Source organism: Arvicanthis niloticus, chromosome 2, assembly GCF_011762505.2.
Source record: "Arvicanthis niloticus isolate mArvNil1 chromosome 2, mArvNil1.pat.X, whole genome shotgun sequence".
Lineage (NCBI taxonomy): Eukaryota > Metazoa > Chordata > Mammalia > Rodentia > Muridae > Arvicanthis > Arvicanthis niloticus.
In genome coordinates this window covers 31,414,567-31,428,456 of record NC_047659.1, presented here as the reverse complement: position 1 = coordinate 31,428,456, position 13,890 = coordinate 31,414,567, and the positions used below count along the sequence as shown (strand labels likewise).

The 13,890-nt window shown below is 34.0% G+C and overlaps 1 protein-coding gene and 1 pseudogene across 5 annotated transcripts in view; one reads left to right on the top strand and one right to left on the bottom strand.

The window, feature by feature from the left end:
• The window catches only part of Galnt13 (polypeptide N-acetylgalactosaminyltransferase 13), a 592,950-nt gene that overhangs the window by 493,116 nt on the left and 85,944 nt on the right, over positions 1–13,890 (bottom strand). The window lies entirely within an intron of this gene.
• On the top strand, positions 11,217–11,808 carry LOC117703509 (uncharacterized protein C11orf98 homolog pseudogene; annotated as a pseudogene).

Genomic DNA, 13,890 nt, shown 5'->3' with positions numbered 1-13,890 from the left:
CCTGGTCTGTTCCTATCACTATTTCTTCTGGGGTTCACTGATTACAACAGAGGAACTCACTGATAGATGACTGCTGAACATACAGCAGGATTTGCAGTTATCAGCAACCTACGTAGAGACTTGTGAAACAGCACTTTACAGTTTGTATCATAGTCAAAAATGCTTTGGATACATTTATAACTTTGATGTTTTGAAATTCATTTTACTGAAAACAGATCAATATTAAAATAAATTCAGCAGTGTTTACTTACTAAGATGAGCCAAGGGCATTTCCATCGAAGCAAATGGATCATAAAATTTTATTCCATTTTCCTCTGTGCCTGTCGCTTTGATTCCTAATGTTTCACCTGCCTAACATTGTACATTTTAGGATTGTGTTCTTTCTCTTGGATTGTAGTGAGATGTGTGAGAAAAAAATGTTAATATCTCCTAGAACACATTTGTTAGTATTGAATGTCAGGTTGCAAGAATATCAGAATGCTGAAAAGGCCCTCCAAGATTATACAGGAAAGTAGGTATTCTCTGTGAGAACAGCTTCATCCTTGAGTTCAGGACAAAGAATGTGATTCCTTACCAATCTCACAAAAAATATTATAGCATAAGATATGTATTTGGCAAAACGCATATGTTATGTGTACATATTATAATCAAAGTATGGAAAGATATGTGTCTATAATGTCATCTCAGGCAGAATACTACTGAATATGGACCACTAGCTCTCACACCAGTCATTCTAAAACATTCTGAAAGCTGAAATGAGAACCTGATACATTACATTATAAGATTCAGCAGAGAGAGAGCAAATCACAGTATTGGTTATGCATTATTCTTTCTATTAACTGAATTTCAAGAAAAATCATAATTATCAAAGCTTTTTGCATAATATTAAAGACATTCAGTTATTAGACAGTGAACAATCCATTATTTAGTCTCTATAGAAATAATCTGAGATATAAGTATTGTATTTGCCCATTATGATGGTATCATTATTTATCAAACTGTAAACTAAGAACTCTCCCACTCAATAATATATCTGAATTTCTTCCCCTAATTGTTTACGTTTTTAAATATTTCAACACCAAGTATCATGGATAATCAAAACACATGTAATATCTAAAAACAAAGCTTCTTAGTCAAATGAGTTATTGGCTTGTCCACTCTATCCTGAAATTTTCTTAACACCCAAGATGTTCTAGTTGACATCATGAATAGTCTGACCCCTAAGGAACCAAACTTTAACTCTTAGCTCACAGGAAAGCCCCTTCTTTTTCTACTCAGATTGAAAACATACATAATCAATTTTCCTAAGATTCTGTATGAAATAACAACATGTTTTGTTCTTTTTAAAATATATTCTTTGGTTTTATTTATATAAGTACATGGTAAATGATGTTGTTTGTAAGTAAATGTGCACACATTTGCATGCTTATGGAGTTCTAAAGTCCTGGAATAGGGTATCTCACTGAACTTAAGCTCACCATGTTGGTAGGACCAGTTAGACAGTGAACTCAAGGCATCCAGGAATACAACCACTCATGGCAGCTTTGTATATGGATCCTAAGGACCTGAGTATGAATCCAGGTCTTCAGGCTGGTACAGCAAGAACGTCATCAACTGAAACATCATCCCAGACAAAGGAAATTTCTACGACATTTGCCTAATAATGACAGTTCTCGGTGTTTTAAGGTTACTCCACATTTTTCTATGCTTCAGAAGTTGTGAACTGCACATTTAACACTTTTCCATGAATCTCTTGATGAGAAAGCAGCTGCACGAGAGGAAAGGTATCCTACAACAAGTCCCCTGGCTTACTCCAAACTATTTCCACTCTCTAAACTATACCCACTAGCCCTCCTAAATCTTTTATTTCTACATTCCTCAACCCTCCCTATTACCTGACTGAACTGCCACTAACTGAGCCATGATACTATTAGATCTACTTATAAGTTATGACAATAACTTCCTATCAGTTAGTTGATTTTCCAGCCACTTGTCAGGTTTCATGATTTTGCACAGCAGTTATACTTCTTACATTCATCTCTGACCTTAAAGCCTTCCTGTGTTAAATCACGGCATTCCACTGATTTTAAACTTATAAGCAAAAACTCAGTATCTGTTATAATGATTTGCCCATAGAACCAGCAAACTTGATCTTGGAGTTCCAATAGTCTCTGCTCTCAAACATTGTCACATTATGAGGCTTCCTAGGCCTTGGCAGATAAGATCAGATTTTTCACCCACATGCTCCAATATGATGCACCAAAATTATAATTCAGCATGTAGTCCATAAAGTTTATGTTCTACACTGCTGGAACCTCTGCACCTCCATAATTTCACAGCACATACCATCACAATCCTCATAGAATTAAGCTTCATGCCCCTCCACCAGGTCCAGTCAAAAAAAATGAAAATCTGTGGGAGAATATGGTCTATCTGCCAGTCACTTTTCACTGAAGTCTGATCAGTTTTGAAAATCTAAACACGGTTTACATTTTTTTTCCTAGAGAACTATACGACTCAATTAAAAGCTGACATTGCACTTCTCTATACTTACCAGCTTCACTTTGTCTCTAATGAGATTGAAGAATGTCTGGAATCATAATACAAATATTTCATTTGTGCATATGACATTATGTACAAAGATTCTACCAGAGAATGATTGTAATTTGCATCTGTATTTTCTAAGCTGTTATTGAATAAATAGCTCAACCCTTGAATGTCCTTTCAAGCATTCAGGCATGTCAATATCTATTAAAATTGATGAGCACTACAGAAAGATATTAGAGAGAAGATATGCACTCAGTTACTAGTTTAGACAGAGAACATAATCTCAGGCCCCAAATGTGAATCTATTATAATTCAGTCCGGAATATTCAGTCTTTAGTGCCTCTTGCTCACTTACATATATTGATCTTTTCAAAAGAAAGGAAGCTTTTATTGCCACATCAATTTTTGATCCTCTGCCCTTCAGCAACCTTAAACATTACTTAACCAAATGTGGCTAACTGAATAACAGGCTTTACAGAAATGCCCGTACTTAAAACTCAAATCTATTGAATTTGAAAATTTTATGAAAAGTAATGATAAATTTGTTTTTAATAATTACATGCAAACTTTGCTTAGATGACCGTAGTAAAAAAAAATAATACAAGTCTAAAATAAGATGAGAGAACAAGAGCTCAAATTGTGTTTGATAAATATTTACAATTCCTATTTCCCAGTCAAATAGCAAATAAATAAAAATGAGCAATAAAAACAGCAGTTTCCAAGTGTTCATCATATACTAAAGTACAAAATGTTCTGCAAATGCAGCATAACTTAATCAGAAAATAGCTTCATGAAGAAAGTACTCTTTCTTATTAAGATGAGGTATCTGGCGCATAAAAGATTAAGACAAAGGCCAAAGGCCTCACAAAGGAAGAAGGCAAACCACAGATCCATAACCCTATTGAGTTCCCATAGAAAGTGTGACTCAATCAAATTATTTAAGGTGACAGCCAGAGTGGAAGGAGAAGAAGCCATTTTACCCTCTGTTCCTACACTATGTGTCAGTAAGAAGATGGAATGTTCTAATTAATAACCAACAAACCCAGCAACTAAGGATGTATTTTAAGGATTGTGTAGACTATGATTTACCTTCTTACTTCTGTTAAATTTAGGTTGAATTGCATGTGGTATTCCTGAGATTTGTATCGGGGGGACCTTGGTTGCAATCCTTGATACAAACTTTTTTGAAGAAGTATGAAATATATTTTTCCCAGATGATGATAGGTGTATGTACTGTCATCAAAAAGCAAACTTCTCCAAATAAGTGTGACTGAAGGCGAAATTTCTCTGGATCAAAAGTTCTAATCATGCTAGAGGTTCTAGGAGAGAGCTCATTTGGTAGCAGCTATGAGAGTGTTCTTGAGAAACATTAGAATTTCAAAACCTGGAAAGGGTATTTTCAACTTTAATCTAAAATGTGAATGTTTCTAAAATATATTGAAGATTTTGTTATTACACAGGTTCCAATCCAGTTGCTGTGGGTAAACCTGAGATTAAGGTATTATAAAATGTTCTTATGTAATATTGTTACTCTTATATTAAGAACCATGCTTTGGGTCTCTATTCACTCTACTTCAAGAAACTTTTCTGATGAGGGTTGAGAACTGAGCTGTGGATGTAACAATATGTCATTAGGAGTTGTTTCATGCTATGTTCATTTAGCAGAATAATAGTAGTAGGTTTTCCCTTGGACTCATGACCTATCTAATCTGAGTTCTTTGCCCTTAATATAGTCAGCTGATACAAGTCAGATTTTTCCTGGGAAGACATAATACACAGATATGTCTACTCAATCCATATAGGAAGCGTATAACAGGTCATAGAATGGATACTACCTAAGTCTCATTTGGTGAACCAGATGAGTTTTATCAGGATTACTTATAGGAATATGGTGAAAGAATAGGACTGAGCCAAAGACAGCTGAATCATCAAAGCTCACACTAGCATGAATGACAGCACAAAAGTGCCAGAAGAACACAATGCACAGCTTGCAGATAACTCAAAAGGCTGGAGAGTGTACTCTCCAGGTGCTTAGCTGGTTGCTTCTGGGGAACTGCTTTTCTGGACTCAGGGTCTTCTTTGTAGTTAAACTCCTCTGAGAGTTTTTCTTACAGCACGATTTGTCTGGGAATGATGTTAGCAGTATTGACTATTTACTTTTGGCGAGTAAAGGGGTCTAATAAATCTGGTCAGTTGGGGTGATTCTCTAAAGTTATTTTGAGTTGTTTATCTTTTTTCCTCCCTTGCAGGGTGAAATGCTTTCTCAAATGAATAGTGTTTGTCTTCAAGTTATGGAGGGAAAGCAGTACCATTAGTAATATAGCCTATAATATTTGTAATGTTTGGGCCAACAACTTAAAAATATGTAACTCATTTCTAGCATTGGTGATTTTATTTGATAGTATATGATGTCTAGTTGTGGTATTATCTTCTCATACCTCCATACCTCCACTTAAACACATTTCACATGTGTTTATTTTAGGAAGCTTCTCAGGGAGTTGATTACCATATAGCTTTTCAAAAGGCCTTTGGTGTTAGGTGTCCTTTCCCTTATTTCCTCTTCTTTCCTACCCTCTCATTCTCCTCTCACCTCATCTTCCTGTTACAATTTTCTGTGTATCCATTTGCAATATTATATTTACTCTTTTTTAGAAGAGCCCCTCTTTCTTCTTGATCCCTGTGGATATTCAGCCTGAAATAAACATGTTTCGAGCTAATTACTACAGAGACTCATAGATTGCAAGAAAAATTTGCAGAGACTGGGAGACTTTGGACCACTCAGCAGTAAATGTCTTTATTACACACCTCCCCTCAAGGCTCTGAAAAATACATGGAAGAGGAGGAGGGAATGTTTTAAGAGTGAGAGATGGTAAGCAACTTCAAAGATGTATTTCCTAGTCAAAGGAGGGTCAAGTAGAAATAAACTCCTAGAAATTGTGAAAAGATTTACAAGACCTGCACAAGCTGAAGCCAGACAAACACCCAGCATGAAAAATGGGGAGTAGACACACACACACACAAAAATCCCAACAGTAGCCAAGAACCTATTTGAAATTGGTGCTTCTGTGAGAGGAGTCAGCTGTCTTCAGTGGAATGACATGGGGTATATCAAGGACATTTTACAAGAGGCCTCATAGGTCTCACACACACAATTCAGACACCATATGTCTGTGTGTGTGTGTATGTATGTGTGTGTGTGCTTTTTTATTTTCTTTGTTTTCTTTTATTTTTAAGAGAGCTAAAAAACATAAACTTGAGGAGTTCTGTGAAGAATTGCAGAAGAATAAAAACTATGATCAAAATATATCTATAAAATTATCAAAAATATTCAAACCAAATAATGTTATAGCTCATTTACTATCAGAAAAGAACCACTTATACTTCAAATATTATCAGAAGTACCTTTTTATTAGCACAGGAATGGATCAAAATTACTTAAATTACGTCAAATTATAAAGAACATGAAAAATAGTTTACTACACCCATATTTTTATATAAAGTACAATACTTAAGCTCATTGGTTTCTCCAAGAGAAACATCCTCTTATATTAATAAGAGCAACATTTTAAAGAACTTTTCCACAATGATTTTTAAAGAAAAAAAAACATTCATTGATAGTCTTTACAACAATAAAGACCACCATGATCTGTTAGAACAGAATGTGTATGTCATTAATAATATTGAAATAAAATAATTTCATTAATTTATCCTACCTAAATTCAAATTTATTTGAAATGCATTCACATCAATGAATTTTAAAGCCTCTTACTTCCACACCATTACTGGAAAGCACTGGATTGTCAACTCACACATTTTCATGTAATTAACTTTTGTCAAAATGTTCTACTCTGTAAATGTTTTTAAAATTTCAAATATTCTGTAGCAATTAAGCATCAAACACTTTAAAATTGGTATATTTGCTTTGCTTCTCAATGTAAATAATCATATATAACATACCCATTCAAAAAAACAAATGACAACAAAAAACTGTTTCTCTGGTAAAATCTAAATCTAGATATTCAAAATGACCTTTATGCTCAAACTTTCTTTGTTGATTGTAAATGTTTTACTTACTCATCTCACATGAATGCAGCATAGGCCACTGTTTAGAAAAGAATCATTTACTAGCATAATTAAAGTATAACAAATATTATAATCTGTAAAATTAATACTTGAATGCAAGGAAATTTAATATGAGAAAATGAGATACCTAAGTCATATAAGACTTGAAATTTACGAATTTCAGAGAACATATATAATACAAAATGGTTCATGATGACATGTAGAACCAAACTTTAACCTTCAGTGGCTTTATAGCAAATGTTATCCACCTTAGGGATAAGGTCTCATTGTTATACAATTGATTAATTACTATGTACATACTATTTCCAAACATTTTAAATCTAGATACTAAGAATTAAATGTCAACTGAGACAAAGAGTCTATCTTTATAGAACAAAAGTTTTAAAGAGGTAAGCAAAGAAACAAAAATATTTAAGACAAACTTTGAGGCAGGAAAAGGTAAACACCATGAGGAAATTAAAACCAGATAAGTAAGCAAACTGGTTTTGAGGGGTTTTTTTGTTGTTGTGAAATGGAACTGGTGTGGATAAGATGTATTCTTTTAACAAATGTCACAGATAAAATAGGGTACTATTAACTATTGTCACCATTCTGCACTAGAACTACAGAGCTTGCTCATACAACATCAATGAAACTACATTCATCTTCAGCAAACTTTGAATCCTTCTTTGATGCAGTCAAGATAAAAAAGTGTTTGGTCATTGGTATTTCCAGTTTTCTTTATAGAGGAGTGCACAATCAAAAAATATTTCTATAGTGTTTAAGTCATAAATCAAAAAAAGTAGTTAAAATAGCTTTTAAAGCCCTTACAAGGACTTAAATTATGACTTGAATGAATAGGAAACAGGATGTGATACACAGAATGGTTGTGATGAAAGAAGGAGAAATGCACAGAGAGAACACACAGAGTCACATGAAGGGGTAGCATAGAACCCAGCTCCCATGCACAGTAAAGCAAGGATCCAATAAGGCACTAAGGTTAAGTCCCACTATGAGACAATTATATGTGAAAAGAATAAGTAGGTATTATCTGAGGGGAGAGCATTTGTAGTTTATTTTGTCATGAGACAAACATCAAATGAGGCAACATGAGACTGAGCAGCCTACTACAAAATGTGTCTAAATATTCTTAATATCTCACTTTTTCAAATATGAATGAGATTCTCTAAATGTATTCTTATGCTTACAGAGTTTTTTAAAAATGTTTTTTATCCAACTATTGAAGTTGTAATAATAGTACATTAGATTATAGCTGATTCTTAAAAGGGGAAGGAAAAATATTCCTTCAGTATTAAGAATGAAATATCATATGATTTGGGACAGTCCTATTTTTATTTGAAAAATATAATAATGTTTCAGATTGTGAATAACTTTACTATGACTGCAAACAAACAAACAAATCAATAGAAAATGACCATAATCTTGGTGGCTGGAAACTACTAAGATTCTCTCACTTCGTGACACTGAGTCCAGAATTAGGGTGTCATATCAACTACTCAGGATTTGATCTCAAGTACTAATCCACTGCCATCATACCTTCAACATTACTTAATTATATTTGCAAAGACCCCATTTCCGAGTTTTACAAAGACCCCATTTTCTAGTTTTACAGCAATCCCAGAATTTTTGTGTAATACTGTTCAACAATAATTATTTATTGTTGTTTGCCATATGTGTTATTGATGCTGTTTATATTAAGATTGTTCCATTCCACCTGGGTATTCATCCCATGTCCAGTCACCAAAGATAGACGCCGATATGGATGTCAGGAAGTTCATGCTGACAGGAGCCTGATATGGCTGTCTCCTTAGAGGTCTGCCAGAGTCTGACATACCCAGAGACAGATGCTCACAGCTAACCATTGATCTGATCAAGGGTTCCCAATGGAGAAGTTAGAGAGAAGACTGAAGGAGCTGAAAAGGTTGGTGGCCCTATGAGGAGAGAAACAATACCAATCAACCAAAGCTCCCCATGGTCTAAACCACCAGCCTGGGAGCACATAGGGAGGGACCCATGGCTCCAGCTGTATATATAGGGGAGGATGGCCTTGTCGGACATAGGTGGGAGAGGAGATCTTTGGTCACATGAAGGCAGAACACTGAGTGGTGGGGAATTTGAGGGTGGGGAGGTGGAAGTAGGGGGTAGGTGGGGGAACACCCTCATAGAAGCAAGAGGAGGGGGGATGGGATAAGGGGTCCTGGGTGGTGGGGGAAATGGGGTAAGGGGATTAAATCTGAAATATAAATATAATATCCAATAAAAAAAGAAAAAGAAGAATTCTGCATTAAAAAAAATTGTTTCCTTTGCTTAGATGGCATTACAAAGGCACTACAAATGCCAGATTGTGGCAGATTTCCTTGAAATCTTTTCTGCATGGTGATGCATTTAGTTTTCTTAATACTATATAGTTACAAACTAAAAACAGTCAAGGTGTTTTAAACTGCTGGCAAAACAATGTTGGTGAACTTTATGCTTTCTTTGTCTACTGGTCATGTTTATATATCATTCGTACTCTCTATATTTCTAGTTAGAGTCTTAAAACAATTCATTCCAGTAGTGTTTTATTGTGGGAGCAAGATTCAAATTCTTGCTCTGCAGAGTCTTCCATCATGACCATTTGAAAAAAGCAATCATGAAGTTATTTCCTTCATTCTGAAATGCCTGTCTAAGCAACAATGCAATCTTACAGTAAACAGTAAATAACACATAAAATGTGTCAGGTAGTTAAATATTAATGGTTAATAATGGAAGGCAGAGAGGACAGGAGTAAGAGGCATTTAAGGTGTGGACTTTGAGGCCACTTGTGTCAATGACATCTGAAAAAAGTGGAAATAAACAAGAATATGAAAGTGTAAAAATAACAACAACAACAATAATGATAATAATAATAATAATAATAACAATAATAACAACATTACAGAAAGAACAGTTAAAAAGGAGAAGGCCCTGGGGTAGTAATATACTGCCCATGGTCCCAGAATAGTCAAAGCAAGGCATGAGTGTGAGACATTTAGTGACAATGACTTCATGACACCAGTTCAAAATTTGGTTAGCCATTGTAATGACTTTGGCTTTTATTCAGTGTAAGGACAGGATCTTATGAGATCTGATTAGTGGAACATAAAAATTTCCTAAGATAATACTTAATTTCTCCATAGAGACACAAGAAGATGGAGAAGAAAACAAAAAGCCTGAAATTGAAGGCTTGACGCATAGTCAAATCTGAGTCAGTGGACGCTCTGATGACAGCATGCACAGTCCTCCTAAGTAAGGCATTGACACCAACTTGATGGAGAATAATTCCTGGCTTCTAAGAAGTTGTATTTGAGGTCAAATCACTCTCTATATAAGAAATACATAGGCATGTCCTAAACAGATACAATAAAAATGAAACAAATTATATATTAGAGACTACTTTAAAGAAGGAGGGAAGGAACAATACAGCCACAGGACATAGTAACAATGCCAGAAATGAATAACAAAGTAACAGTTTTAACTTTTTTATTTCTCATTTTGAAATGCAAAGAATTAAGAAAGTTACAATGTATTACATACAATAAGTTGTGCCAGAGAAAGTTTCTTAAATATTTCATTATGCAAATAAGCAGCTAAAATTTTGTGCTAGGTGTTTTTTTTTTCAATATAACATCTGATTGTAAAGTAATTAATCATCAGGTGAATCAGAAATGATATTTTAAATAGAATCTTAAGCTGAACATTCTCATATAGTGGTACTGAGACCTGATCAATTAGGTTCCAAGAAAAATCGCTAAAAAATATCTATATAAAAAGTACTTATATATTTGAAAAACTGATCTCATTATCTAGACTCCACTATAAAATATGTCAATATTCTATAGGAAGTAATCAATAACATTTCCAGATAACTTCATGATAAAATATTGATAATATTTAGTGGTAAAATTGCAAATAATTTAAAATTTTTATGACAGTAATAAAAGTATTATCAGGATAAAATGTTCAAATTTAACAAAATTTATATAAAAATTTAGTGTATGATTCCAAGCTACTTTTCTTCTTTATCTTTGTTGTATTTTGATTTTTCTGTTGAGTGTAAATTAATTATACTATGAGAAACAAACATGAACTACTTTGAAAAAAGCTCAGCACATTATGTTACTATTTTCATTTCCTTTCTAATGCAATGCTTAAAGATTTAGGCAGAAATTATTACATATCTAACAAAATTTCACACATATATATGTATACATATATATACATATATGTACATATGTATATACACGTGTATATATATATGTACATATATATGTATACATATATATACATGTATATATGTGTATATATATATATATATATATATATATATATATATATACACACACACACACAATAAAGAAAATGAGGCCATTAACTTAAGAAGAAATGGAGGTAGACATGAGAGAGGCTGAAAGAAGTGCATAATGTTATCAATATAATCCACAAACATTGAATATTTTAAAAGCAAAACTTAAATTAAAAGAAATATTCAAAAGTGCCATTTATATAACTAATAAATTTTGGAAAGTTATTTAATAAGATTGTATTCGGAGCCTCCGAGTGTAGCAATGGGACCTCCGGGAGAAAAGATCAATCGTCCCCGGACGGAGCTGAAAAAGAAGTTGTTCAAATGGCCTCAGGGTACTAAGCAGGGATCAGTGATGGAAGCACCAGGTGGTAGGGGCTGTGATAGACAAAGGGCTGACTACAAGGCACCACCTCAAGAAGCTGGTGTCCAGTGCTAGGGCCATCGTCACCCTATCTGGGAAGAAGCGCAGGAAACTCTTGCAGCAGATCCGACTTGCCCAGAAAGAAAAAGCAGCTATGGAAGTGGAAGTCCCCTCCAAGTCAACCAGGGCTAGTCAGCCACAGACCAAAGACAAAAGAAGACAAAAGCTCCCCAGGATGTAGACATGGAGGATCTTGGAGATGAGAGCTAAAGTTCCTACATCTTCTACCAGAAGATTCTCAACAGCACCTAGAAGGATTTGGAGGACTTTAGAAAAAATATTACCATATTTCATTTTCCCAGACACCTCTTCTATGATGGACCACTGACCTCCCCTGAAGGTATATACTGGGAAGGAAGAGGACACAGAAACACTGGAGAGGGTCCTCTCTAGCAGTTAGCTCCTTTTGTAATAAAGCTTTAGTGCTTTAAAAAAAATGTATTCAATTATAAATGATAAAAATAATTTTATAAAGTAAATATTTATAAAAATAAATTATATATTACATATATAATAACTTGGATTTTTATTGTTTTACTGTTATTAATATCTTAGATTTTATAATTACCTCTTTTATTATATACAAAAATTAAGTGAAACCATTAAAAATGTCTTTTCTAGAAAAACTTATCATAGTAAGACTGTTACGGCCTTGGCACAAAGATCTTCCAGATAGAAAACAAATTTAAATTATAGATAGGCAGCAGCAAAGAAAAATAATGACAATATATTCTGTATGGGGCTGGAGTGACGCCTCAGCCATTAAAAGTACTTGCAGCTTTTGCAGATGACCTGGATTTGATTCCCAGCACCCACATAACAGCTAACAATAATCCTTAAGTCTAGTTCTAGGTGACCTAACACCCTTTTCTGGCCTCTGCAGACATGATATATATATACATACATGCAACCAACACACACACATTTTATATATACATATATATATATATATGTATATATATATATATATATATATATATACATATATATATATAAAGGATAAACACACAGACAGATAGATAGATAGATAGATAGATAGATAGATAGATAGATAGATAGATAGATAGATATGAAATAAATCTTTAAAAATAATGCATTACTATTACTGCTGGACAGTGGTGGTGCATGCCTTTAATCCCAGCACTTGCAGAGGCAGAGGCAGGTAAATCTCTGAGTTTGAGGTCAACCTGCTCTACAGAGTGAGTTCCGAGATAGCCAGGGCTATACAGAGAAACCCTGTCTATAAAAACCAAAATAATAGTAACAATACATTACATTTTATCAAAATTTAAAATTTTGCTCTTTCAAAAATATATTTTTAGAAGTAAGCCAATAGATAACCTAGTTTGAAAATGAGAAAACATTGAACAGTTCATTAAAAACTACAAAGAAAGTATAAAATTATAGGAACATGCTATAGTTAACAAAGAAAAACAAATAATGAAAATAACAATGGATACTACAAAACCTTAACTAAATTGGTTTAAAGTTAACACATGTGTCTATGAAGCTCTGGCAAGGATGCTGAGGAACCAGAATGCTCCTACGCTGAAGAGGAGAGCAGAAAACAGTCTAACAAGTTGTCAAAACAGACTGGCAGTGCCTCACAAAATTAAACACACACTTAGCATATGACTCAGCATTTCTACTCCTTGGTGTTTATCCAGGAGTTATGGAAACATATGTCCACATATAGACTTGTACATGAATGTCGCAGGATCTATTCATCACAATTAAAAAATGGGAACAATCTAAATGCCCATTAAAGGAAAGATAAACAATTCTGTCTGTCCATATGTCAGAGTTTAAATTTCAATGGATGCCTCATACATAGGTCTTGGATTCCTGTTCTCCAATGTGCAGCTGTCTAGATGTAGAATATAGAGGAGGTGTTTAGATAACAGGGGCAGAACCTTCCTCAGTGGAAAGAGGCTGCTACATTAAGCTGAGGGAGGTGGGTCTTCCTGACTTGGTCTCTCATTTTAAGATAAAATGGTCTTACTCTGGAGTATGAAGTGTGTCCTCTTGGATCAAAAATCTCAATTATTTGACTTTAGATTATCAACATTCAGGGGCTAGAGCAAATATACTTAATTCTAAGTAAATTATTCTGTGTCAGATATTCAGTTTGACGGAATCACTGATAATGCTTAAAACCATGATTAACCTAAAAATCATAACACTGAGCAAACACGGTCAAGCATAGGAGTTGAAGGGTACAAGACCTTAGTCTTCAGATTTCTACAATAGATCAAACTAAACAGTATTTATTAAAATTATGTTAGTAAATGTCAAACTGGCTGACTGAAAATATAAAGTAATAATGTGCCATGGATGATACCAAATTAAGAGGAAGAGACAGGGGCCAATATTTCAAAATCTATCAAAATTGTTTAACATTAAATTAAATTAACCATTTGAATAGACACCTCAATATGGTGATTTGAAGTTATACATCCCTTAATTGTTCCCAAGCTTGTATTCATTAAGGGATTTCCTCATTTACTAACCA